Source organism: Apis dorsata, unplaced genomic scaffold (genome assembly GCF_000469605.1).
Source record: "Apis dorsata unplaced genomic scaffold, Apis dorsata 1.3 scaffold_27, whole genome shotgun sequence".
NCBI classification, from domain to species: Eukaryota; Metazoa; Arthropoda; class Insecta; order Hymenoptera; family Apidae; genus Apis; species Apis dorsata.
The window spans coordinates 548,422-560,685 of record NW_006263329.1 but is presented as its reverse complement, the minus strand read 5'-3'; the positions used below and the strand labels follow the sequence as shown (position 1 = coordinate 560,685).

At 31.1% G+C, this 12,264-nt stretch overlaps 1 protein-coding gene and 1 long non-coding RNA gene across 2 annotated transcripts in view; one reads left to right on the top strand and one right to left on the bottom strand.

The window, feature by feature from the left end:
• LOC102676127 overlaps positions 1-12,264 on the top strand; it is a 413,064-nt gene that overhangs the window by 24,709 nt on the left and 376,091 nt on the right. The window lies entirely within an intron of this gene.
• Positions 1-12,264, bottom strand: part of LOC116185627 — a 26,419-nt gene that overhangs the window by 12,996 nt on the left and 1,159 nt on the right. Inside the window, exon 2 of the long non-coding RNA XR_004150491.1 lies at positions 3,617-3,624. This is a non-coding gene — a long non-coding RNA (uncharacterized LOC116185627). The remainder of the gene's footprint in view (positions 1-3,616; positions 3,625-12,264) is intronic.

Below are 12,264 nucleotides of genomic sequence, written 5' to 3'. Positions count from 1 at the left end.
GAGAGAGAGAGAGAGAGAGAGAGAGAGAGAGAGAGAGAGAGAGAGAGCTCCGCTTCCAGATCCTTGGCCCAAGTATTTTCATACATTTTATCTTCCTTTTCAGGGCAATTAAAATGAAACAGCGACACAATGAGAAATTTAAAATTCCGTGCATAAAAAAAAAGAAAAAAACAGGAGAGATTCTTTGTATCTGTTTTCAGATTTAATTGTGCATATATAATCCTTGTTGTGCGATGTCGATTAATTTATTTTGAATTTGTTTTTCACAAGTGTCAATTTATACGTGATTATGTTAATTATTTGAAAATCAGTTCGTTCAGTGAGGATTTAATCGAAGTGATACTACTTATTTCTTATTTTAATTTGCAATCTATTTAAAATTATTGTTCTTCATTTTTATTTCTTCCAAATAGGATATTTTTTTAAATTAAACCTTCAATACAATTGATTTTTAACTAACTAATATCCAATATGTAATATTAAGCTAATATAATTCAATATTAATAACTAATCTAATATTAAATATAGATATAAATAATGTTTAATATCAAAGTGACATTAAAATTTACCTACAAAACTTCATTTCATTAAAATTAATCAAATATTGGGCAAAAATTTTTCCAATTTTATACAAAACAAATTAGTAATAATTGTTATGAATTACTTAAGATTTTATCACATTTTTGTTATCAAATTTACCAGCTCAATTCAATCAGCTCATGCCATACACTCTCGATCTCTCTTCAACAAAAATTTCACAAGCGGAAAGAGAGAGAAAGAAAGATCATCTTATAATGAAATCCTTACGAATCCATTGCGCTCACTAAATTATTACATTATCTCCTTTCCCAACGGGGGATGTTTCCGAATCCGCATTAAATGATAATCTAACGGAATCTCGTCGATGTGTGCGCGTTCGAAGTGTCGCAGTTACGAAGAGAAGGGAAGGGAAGAATAAACTTTTAATGGACGACACCGCGGGAGGAGTTGGACGTTTCAAGCGTAATTAAATAAAACGTAGTATCCGAATCAACTTGTCCGCGGCAATAGCGATAAATTGTTTAATTATAACTGTTCGTTTACGTTTCGAAAGTTTCTCCGATTCCAGATGCAGATGCGGTCAACTTCCGGCTTGGCTTAGAGCACACACCGGCCGCCATTTGTTTGCGCGGGCGGGCTTCGCTGCGCGCACGTACCGGGTGTCAATAATTTCTGAATCTGTTCCGATGCAATTCGTGACATAACTTGCGATACGTGCTACCATAAGCGTTCTACAAAAGAGCCATGGTACGTGTTTTTTTCAATACGTTTTCGAGTTAACGGCACGCTCTTGTTAGAATTTGAATATTTGTCTTTTGGAGGTTGAAATGGTAAATGCATTATCTGTCATGATTTATTGTTTGTTTGTATTAAATTGATTGTATTATTAAGATTGTTTTGATCGATTTTGATCTATGATTGTCTGTGATTGTATATATATTTATCAATGTTATTAAATGGGTATTAAATGTCTTAAAATCTTATGTTATATATACAATATAATAATATTATTGTATAAGGTTATGTTAGACTCGTAAATTATTGATATTAATTATAAAATATGTACAATATTTATTGTTGTTATAATTGGATTGGTTTTATATCTAATAAGTACTATCAAATTCTTCTTTATTTAACAATAAACTAGAACGTTACAGTTTCTTTGAAATTAAAAATTGCATATTGATAAATGCAACTATTAGCAAATGAAAAAATGTTGTAGATTATTCCTTCTATTATTACAATCTCGCTTTAGATATAATATAAATTCATTTAATCTTCGCAAGAAAGTAAAAATAGAAACTAAATTTTGGAAGAAAAAGTGAAGTTGACTTATTAGATCGTTCGCAAAATACATCTCGTTTCCTTTCCTCCTGATATTTCTCCTCAACAAGACGTTTTTTTGCATTTTCACGCACGAAATTCTGATGATAACACACATTTTCCGGATTTTTGTGATTTGTCGCGGTTGAAAAACGCGCGAACGAGCCGCGAGATTTATGGAATGAAAATTAATTTCGGCGAGAAAGAGAAAGGTGGGAGAGGAAAAAGAGGGAGGGGGGAGGAAGAGGAATTCATTTTTGCGACGAGCAAATGAGTGGCACAGGTTTTCCACGGGGCGAGGGAATTCTTTGGTGTTGTTTTTAAGCGCGACACAGCTTTTTGAACTTAACGCTGTTTTCAAACGGAACGTATTAAGCTGTTGCCGCGAAAAAACTGTGTCGACGCCAGCGTGGCCGCAAATTAAAAATTTATTCCAACGCCGCGCCGCGCCGGTCTCCAGAGCGTGGATTGAGTTTTGAGCGGCCGCGGCGAGATGCAAAGAAATTATAATTCTAAAAATTGTGTCTTCCGGCATCTCGAAACGAGTTACCTCGATGTGCGGTTCGTTTGGAATTTTTAAATGGTCTCTCTAAATTGTAAAACAGCGAAACGGTGAAACAATTTGATGATTGATGTTGCACAACAATAATAAGTGTTCTATCAATGTAAAAAAAAAAAAAAAATAACTGAAAAAGCTATAAAGATTTATCATAGATATAATTGCAGTACATTACATATATATATAAGATTTTAATCAAATATCATTATAACTTTTCAGTTTTTATAAGATGTTCACCAATGTTTCTTCAAAATTTCATCCGAATTCTGTTAAGAATATTTTCATTGTAGGGATTGAGAGTCGTAAAGAATTGTTTCAAAGCTCCAAATTCTCTTTTTTTTTTACTGGCAATAAAATCGCGGAATATTTAAATTTCTCGCGAGATCGGAATGGAAGCAATTAAAAACGAGGGGGGAAGTGTTTCGAGCTTATCAATGCCGTCAACCGGAGAAGTTTAAATGAAACAAGTTTTTGACCAGGCGAAGTAACGCGTGCAAGTTGGGCTCCATCCCTCGTTGGAGCTCGTTTCGCAGGAAACGTTTACTGTAGACGGAAATAATTACCCTTGCCGTCGATTCACACGATAATAATAATTAAGAACGTAGCTCGACACTGGTGCCCCCTTGCTTTCCGGCTGTCGAACGATTTTCAACAGTGTTTCTCTTTACTTTCAAATTTCTGTGAGATTCGTTCGAATCCATTATTTATTAGATGGATAATTATAAATGTAAAATATATTATAAATGTGTGATTATTAATTAATTTAATTTAATTGATTAAGAGATATAGGATATTTGTGATGTTTAAGTAATAAAATAGTAATAAAATTTTTAAAAATTCGCAAAATTGAATATTTTCCTGATATAGGATAATTTTTTAATTTCGAGTGAATCATCGATTATATTCGGAACCAGGAAGAGACATAAATTTCACGGGTATAGTAATCGTTATTTCTATTTTCCGTGTGTTTGAATTATTCTTGGTCTCGACATCGAGTGACTCACGATTGTCGAATGATTCATTTCAGTGCTGTATATTATTTATTCATAATTATGAAGAAACGTGTTTAATTATCAAGAAAATTAAGTAGTATTGATTGCAAGAATTAATTACAAAAAAAAATTAGATACAATTTCGATTTAAGAACCTGTTAATTTTCTATAAATATATGCTTAATCGAAACATGATCGTTACTTAACAATCTCCTGAAACAATGGGACATAGGTGAAAACACGATTTAGCCACGATGCTCCTAATTTAATCGTTATGAGAATCGTCCTTGAAACTTTGTCCGAATCGTGGTTTTCGGAATTCACGGAAGAAACAATTAACGCGGATGCTACCCGTGCGGCTAATAATTCATGGTGTGACTCATGGAAACCCATGTAACGCCTACGACGAGTTTTGTGGAAGCCATTTCACTGAAATTAAATTTACACGATTTCCCTTTATGGATGTTCTTTTATGACACTTTTGATTACTCGTTCGAAAAAAAATTATACGAACGGATTTCACCCGTTTATTTTATAAAAATTTTATCAACTTTGGATAAATCTTTTGTTTGAAATGAAATTTGTTTGAATAAAATTGAATAAAACAATATTGATCCATTGTATACAATGACTTTTCACTTTTTGTTTTTCTTTTTTTTTTTTTCAAAGGGTTTATTAAATTGCATCGATACACGGTATACTAATATTGACTTTATGTTGCTTGTTATTTATTTGTTTCAATTTCGCGGGATGATGGATGATTAAGCAAGTTATTGGAACGCATTGAATGTTATAATTTGATTGAAATTTTGGCAAAATGAAAATTATATTTAAATCTTTTGTTCGATAAAAAAATATGTATTTATTCATCTAATTAAGCATCCCCATTAATTCTAATTCGAGTTCAATGATATTATAATTCAAAGATGATGGAAGAAAAATTTTCATTGTTCAATCATAGAATTGAACCAGTTTTGGAGAGGAAGAATTCTGGTAAAATTTCACTGAGATAATTTATAGTGGGAAATGACAGAAGAATTAATTGTTCCAAAGTATTTACGTACTTGCTGTCACGAACATAAGGCTGCATCCTCCCTCATTTTTCTTATTCCACCAACCGAAAACGCCTCCAACCGTAGATAAGATTTTAAATAATTCGCTTGTGAAATAACCCTTGCTCCCTTTTATGAAATTATTCCACGTTCAAATGTCATGAATTTCAATTGTTCGAGAATGATAAATATTTAACCAGCCATCAGCAAGGGAAGAATTTTTAAATTATCGTAATGTATGGATTATTATCAAGATTACCTGAAAAATTGAAACAAATTAAACAAGAATACGTTTCAAAACTTTATGTGTATCATTCTTTGTATATATTAAATTCGTAGATATATATATTAAATGTTTTTTGCCGTCACGAAGGACATATATTTTGCCTACCATTACATGGGATCCCTTGTACAGTATTAAATAACTGTGGGATCGTGATCTCTATATGGAACAAAAAAAAGGAGCAAAATAATGTTGAAGAATTAAGAGGTCAGCTTGGTGAACGGCACGCACAACCGTAAGGTTTCTCCTCATTTTTTTTTTGCTTCCTTCCATATCCAATATTACTTCAACTAACAAGGGAATATTGAATAGATTTTACAATTTATAAACATTTAAATAAAGATCAAATTCTTCTTTAAAATAAAAAAAGAAAAAATAGTAACCAAGACTGGCTTAAGAAAATTCTTATCATACTTTCTCATTGCTTCAATAAACAATCACTCGATAAAATTTCGTTTAAATCGATGCTATACTTCTATACCCTGTTCACGTTAAATATTACGAAATCTTACCAGAATATCGCGACAAAAATAAGAACAATCCCACATCGAAGATCGATCTCCTCCTAACCTTAGTCTCTCCTCCCTAATTATCCCATGTCGAATATTAAAACATAAAATCTAACAACTGAGGCGAACATATTTATATTCGAATAACTAACGAATCGTGCCAGCCGAATAATTGGGTCGAATAATTGGAGAACCCCTCTGACGAGGGGGTGAATTTTTGCCCTCCCTTCGATACAATTGAACGGAGCGGCGCGATTACAGAACAAACATTCGAGTGGTCTGCAATTGCGGCTAAATTGATACGATGGTACATAAGGACGTGGTTATCTGATACGGCAGTTTTCATTTTTACGTGGCGCGCATCGGCCACGCTCGGAGAGAGCGTGGAGGGTTTTTGGGCCGTTGCCAGGTTTATTCCTGTATTTTCGAAACTGTGATTGACCCCGGCGTGTAATATGTTATTACACACGGTCTGCCTTGTAGAGCGAATATCGATGGGCTTTACGGTCGTCGAATACCGAATACGAGTTGGCCAGAATATCGCCAGCTGGAAAGTAATGGCCGTATTACTTCGCTCGTGCGACCTTTCCCTTCGGATGAAGATCGTACGAAGACGTGATGGTGGAAAGAGGGAAAGCGAAGTTATTGGCAATGATGATTGTCCTTTTATTTTCTTCTGTTATTCGATTTTGGAAGTATGTGATTTTAATTCGATTATTTTCTATGTTCCTTTCTTATTAATTTTTTCGAGTTTTTTTTGTAGATTATTTTAAGATTGTTTTAAAATCGTGTTTGATGAGATTTGGTTGACGTTATAATTTTAAGATGAGAATTTTTTTTGTAAAAATATTCTGTGGAATTTCAGTGATTCAATATCTCGATCTTTAGTTTGAGTTTCTAGGAATAGATTTTTTATGTTCGCTTTCAGTTCTGAGGTATAAAAGTTTGAAAACTTTTAGTAAAAATCTATTGAAATACGTGGAATGATAATATTATGTTGAATGCGTAAATTTTTTATTACAATGTAATTTTGAATTTGTTTAAAGTTATTTAAGATATTGAAAGATGATTATTTTAATTTTGTTGTATTCATTATTGAAGTCAATTAATTAAAAATGAATACAGAAGTCAATTATAATGAGAATTATAAGATTACAAATTATTTGTTTCCTGAATGAAATATTTAAAATTATTTTTATATTTTTAAGTTGAATGCGTAATGAATGCAGGTATAAAATACTTTTCGGATTATCCAGATTTATAAAAGGATTTATTTAATATAATTTTAAATGAACGTTATATAAAAAGCTTTTAATCTGATATTTAATAGTATTTATTTTTCCTACTTTTTATTTTAATGCAAAACAAAACTAGAAAACAATGTTTGCCTGAATTGTAGTAAGAATTATCTGATTAATTAGTTTAGAAACTGTAAGCGGATAATAGAATCGCAAATTTCGTTGAAGAACTTCGTATTGAAGAAAGTATTGGAATTTAAATTAGTGTTTAAATTAGTACATTCATTTTACATTTACGAGAAATTGCTTAATTATGGGTTAATAAACTTTTGTATCTAATTACATTCAATTTATCTCTTTTATTATATAAAAAATGTTGAACACCTCTTGCATATTTCTAAAAAAAAGAAAGCAAAATTTAATTTCATTTATTTCACGAAGAACTTTATCCATATTTTAAAACGATTGAGAGATTTTTTTCTTCTTCTTTTTTTTTTCTTTTTTAAAGAAAGAAATTTATTTATGATCATTTTACATTTCTTGCAATTAAGATATTTTTCCAATCTATTCAAATATCAAAATTAAAAAGATTTAAAAAGGTATTCTGATCATTTTTTATTTTATATTTTAATTGCAACTTATTATAATACTTTGTAAATTAACACAATATAATTTAAAAATATATCATATTTCAATTACAAATACAATTTATACTTATTTAGTAATTTCCGCATTGAAAACGAAATTTTAAAAAATTTCATTTCACTTATTTCTTTTCCTTTTTCTTTCCGATCACAATAACCGATGTTTCTTCGAATCCTTCGAGTGTATTTCATTCGATAAAACTGTCAAATACGTTCATTTTAAACGATAATATTATACTTGCCAAGTTGCTAAGTGTGAACGCTTTGAAAGAACGCGAAATATGTGTCGCGACATGCTTTATTTCCGTGGAAAGGGGAGGGAAACGTCAATGAAAAGGTTTCCGCGAGGTATGCGCGCCATATCCATAAATATCTGGGTTCGACAGTGGCGAGACAGAAATTCCCCGGGAAACTATTGCTTAGATCAATTCGCACTGGGACAAAATCGAGGGGAAATTTTCCTCTCTCCTTTCCTTTTTTTTCTTTTCCTTTTTCTAATGCACGCCTCGATTTATGCTGCTTATTCATGAATGGACAGAAAACCGATTTAACATCTATATCTAACGGATTGTAAAGGGAGATATTTCGTGGAAATAAAATTTCAATTTCTAAATAAAATTATATTTGTCTGAATTTTAGAAGATCTCTTTAATCTCTTTTATAATTTTAATTTCTTTTTTTAAATAAAATAAGACTAGGGTGAAATAAAAATTACGACTATTTTGCAATAGCAAGTGGTCTTTCAGAATAAACGAATGTAAATCAGTTTGATAAGATTATCTATTTCATATTTCTATTACATATTAATTTGTTTGATCCTTGTTGCATCCATTGGATCATTTCTTTTTTATAAATTCTGAAAGTTTGAAAATAATAAAAAAGAATCGTAGACAATATTTACCAGTTTTCATTTCATGATTTTTATTTAATAAAGAAAAATAATATTTGGAGACTGGAACAGAATCAAATGTCAAGTATTCTAACTTTTCAACAAGTAATTAAAATATATATTAACCATTTTCGCAATTTCAATTTTATTTTTCATCACAACACAGTCAAATTAAACAAAATTTTACGCATAAACAATTCTCTTCTTTCAACAACAAATAATACATATTCAACAAAAATTTATCCATACACAAGTTCCTTCACCCTCTACAACAAATTCATTCAATTGTCGCGTTTTCTTCCTTCATCACCGACGTTCAGCTCGAATTCTGGAACTTAATGCTTCATTCTCCAGACAGTGAGATTCCTTGACTGTTTTGAGCAACGATAACGAGAGCGAAAATTCGCAGTGGAAAATTCTGTCTGTGAAAATTCAGTTCTAACGAGACAAACGAAACGCCTTCATTCTGTGCTGCTACGTGCTAACGTAGTTCTCCGTTTCGAGCGAAGAGAGAAAGAGAGAGAAATTCTGTTCTTGAAAATCCTCGTTGATTAGATTGCCTTTCTTTTCCCTCGATCGATTTCTCAATCCGGAAAAAAATACAATATCAAAACAGTGCACTCTTAATTAAATAACATTTATGAATTTTAGTTTTTGAATTGAAATAAGAGTGAAAAGTAAAAATTCAAGGAGAGAATATATGATAGATACAATATAAAAAAAAAATTTATATTCTCTCTAAATTGGTCAAATATATTTATAGATTTTAATTATCTTTTATAAAATTAATAAAATAGAAATTTAGATATATGGAATGCAAAACAGATTGCAAAATAAATGTATCAATAATTCCGAAGAACGAATATGAATTTTGTTATTTATATTTCCCTCCACGATCGTCTTTGAATAATGTTATACGAAACGCGATGCATGGATGGATAAATAATTTATTTGGATAAATTAGACGCGGCGAGCTTATTTCCAGGGGGTGCTCGTTGACCCGAATATAAGATGAAGTTCCATAATGAACTATTTATAGAGCCACGGATATACTGATTAGATGCACAATATTTAGGTGGAATTTTATAATTTCATAATCGGAGCGCTAGAATTATTCTTGTATGGGTGGCAGTATGCTTTTCGAGGGTTGTTCGATGTTGCTATCGATCATGGAGGATGGGGATGAAAGTGATCGAAATTCTGAGGGAAATTGGGAGAAGTTGAGGAGAAGTTATCACATCTTGGAATTATTAAGTTAAGTATAATTATATAAGATATTGTTCGTGAATAGTAATAAGAATTATTTACAATGGAATTTGTAGGAATTCGTAGTTCATTTGAAGTTCTAAAACGACTGTGGAAAATTAATCTGTGTTTATAATTAATTATTGTATATTTTATGATTAAAAATTTATTTTGCATACATCATTTGTAATATTATAAAATTATTTAACAAAATATCTAGATACCTGCAATAATATGAAATAGCAAATTGAATTGAAAATATTGATGAGAAAAAATTGGAAAAATAATTTAACGTTGTTGAAAATTTAAATAATATAAATGCAAATACGATTAATAGATACATTGCACGTTATATAAAGTAAAATATCGAATTAATTTTTACTTTAATTTGCTTCATTTTATTTAATATTAATATTTTAAATATTTCTATACTCATTTATTTAAATATGCAATTATTACATATTATTTAATTTACCAATTTAACATTCCCATAGCCGAATAAAAATTTAGTAAAATAATTTTTCAAATAAATTCTAAAAATCCAGAATATATAAAATTTCATTTAAAATACAATTTCGTACCGAAAAATTGTATTACAATCGTTTATTTAAACGGAATCAAATTGAATCGAAATTAAATTTAATGTTAAAATTAATTGAAATAAAACGTGTTCAAGCCTATTAATATACAGATATCCACACAGCGATACGATACAAATTAAATATGATATCAATGAAAGAAAAAAAAAAAGAAAATTGTAAAAATTGTATTCTCATTGACGATCGTTAATTGAATACACAAGTGGGATAAAACGAGACGAATCGTTCGAGTGGAAATCGTTCAACATCCACGTACGTCGAATGTCTGCACGATGAATTTTTAAGCAGTTGGAAAATTGAAACGCAAACGTGAAATCAAGCGTCGCGCTTTAGAGTCATAAACACACGGAGTGGAAACGAGGGTGGTGAAATCAGCAACACCCTTCTCAATCCCTTTCAATTTTTCACGAGCCTCGTAATTAAAGGTTTGATAATCACTCACGATTGTTATTTGTTAGCAATTACAGGCAAGCATGGGTGGATTTTGCGCCCTTTTTCTCTCTCTCTCTCTTTCTCGTGCGTGACATGTGATATCCAACTGTTGTTATAACTCAAAACGACCCTAAATGAAGGGGTGGAGGCTTCGTGTATGAGCCTCGCGCCCGTGATAAGCTTGCTTTCATCGTTTATCCTCCTCCTCCTCCTTCTCTTCTTCTCTCTCTCTCTCTTCTTCAGCTTGTACTCTTCGTCTCTTTTGCCTATTTATTATTAGAGGGTAAACTGACACATTTCTAGACTAACGGGATGTTTCTCAATATCAATGAGAATATGGAATAACTATCGATAGCTAGGGATTACTATTCCGCGATATCGTAAAAGTATTTCTTCTTTGTAAATTATTATGAATTATTTGTTAAAATTTGTTTAGAATATTAGATAGGATAGAAATAGGGGATATAATATGTAATTCTTCTGCAATTTTTTGTTAATAATTTTTTCAATTGTAAATATCAATGATTTTTTACGACCAAATACGAAAAATAATTCAATTTGTCAATTATTTATTTCAAATTTTTCTTTTACCTAATTATATTCATTATCACCAAATTGCTTAAGTTTATGCATTCGTATCATGAATCTAAATGTATAAAAATATATCTACAATATAATATATAAAAGGGGAGCAAAAGATATTCAAAGTGCACAATGTCCTGCTGTGTTGATGAAAAAAATCTAAACTTGCACAACCATCATATATTCCACTTTCCAAAATTTTTCTCTTCAACTCGTCGTATCTTCAAGAATCAAACTAAATAATCATTATTTCACGCGTACACAGGGATTCGTGTATCCTTGCACACGATCCCCTCTGGCGATCCATCGAGAGCCACCCAATTGAAACGTGGAACAACGACGGGGTTAATTTCCACGAGGTACGTTCCAACGAGGTCATCCAACCGGTCGGGATTCCGTGATTCCGACCTTTTGCAAGCGACGATTAATTAGAATCCCGCCGTTGATAAAAAGTGTTCGCCACTTTTCCGCGATAAAAAAAAAAGAAAAATTAAGCTTATGGAAGTTGAACAAGTGAAAATTCTCATGTATTAACTTAGTTTCGTGATTGAATCGAAAATTGGAAGATTTTGAAGATCGAAAAGATCGAAGATTTAGTTAATCGTTGATCTCGACGTTTCGTTAATTCGATGAAGACCGATTTTAATTAGCGCTACGTGTTCGACGTGTAATAGATGCCGTTTGTCGTGGATCTCGTTGACGTTTGTTCGGTTTACAACGAATTGTCGACGTTTCGGCGACATTATTGACGCTTGATCCATTAGCACGGTGACCGAATGACAATGATTACCAAGACAACTGGACAATTTACGGGTTTAATTTGATTATGAAATTGACACGTGTTCCATAGAAGAGAAGTGTGTATGGGTTTTGTATCGAAACGTCAGGAGAATCTTTTTTTTTTGGAATTTTTTATACATTTAAGGGAGGATAGATCGAAATTTCAAATCGAAATTCTTTTTTTGCCTGAAAATTATTAAAAGGAAAAATTTAATATATTTTGTGTATAATTTTATCCATTCGGTGAAATGATTCGCATTCAATTTATTTGTTGGTTGATTAAAAACTAAAAATAAACGTGTAAAATAAATATAGTGATATCTAGCAATTTTTTAATTGAACCCAATTCAATTCAATCTCTAGCCTTTCCCCCCATAAAATTTAAATTGATTTGTTTCGAAATAAAAATTGAACAAAGTATTCGTCCCACAATACAATCTCTTTTATGATATGTTAGCGTTGGAGTCAATGGCTCAATTAAATGAAAATTCTTTCATTAAGATGTCCAATAGAATTTTTTTAACAATACAATTCTATTTCTATTAATTCCGCGGCACGAAGACAGTTTCGAATAAAAATTCCACTTTCGTTAAGATG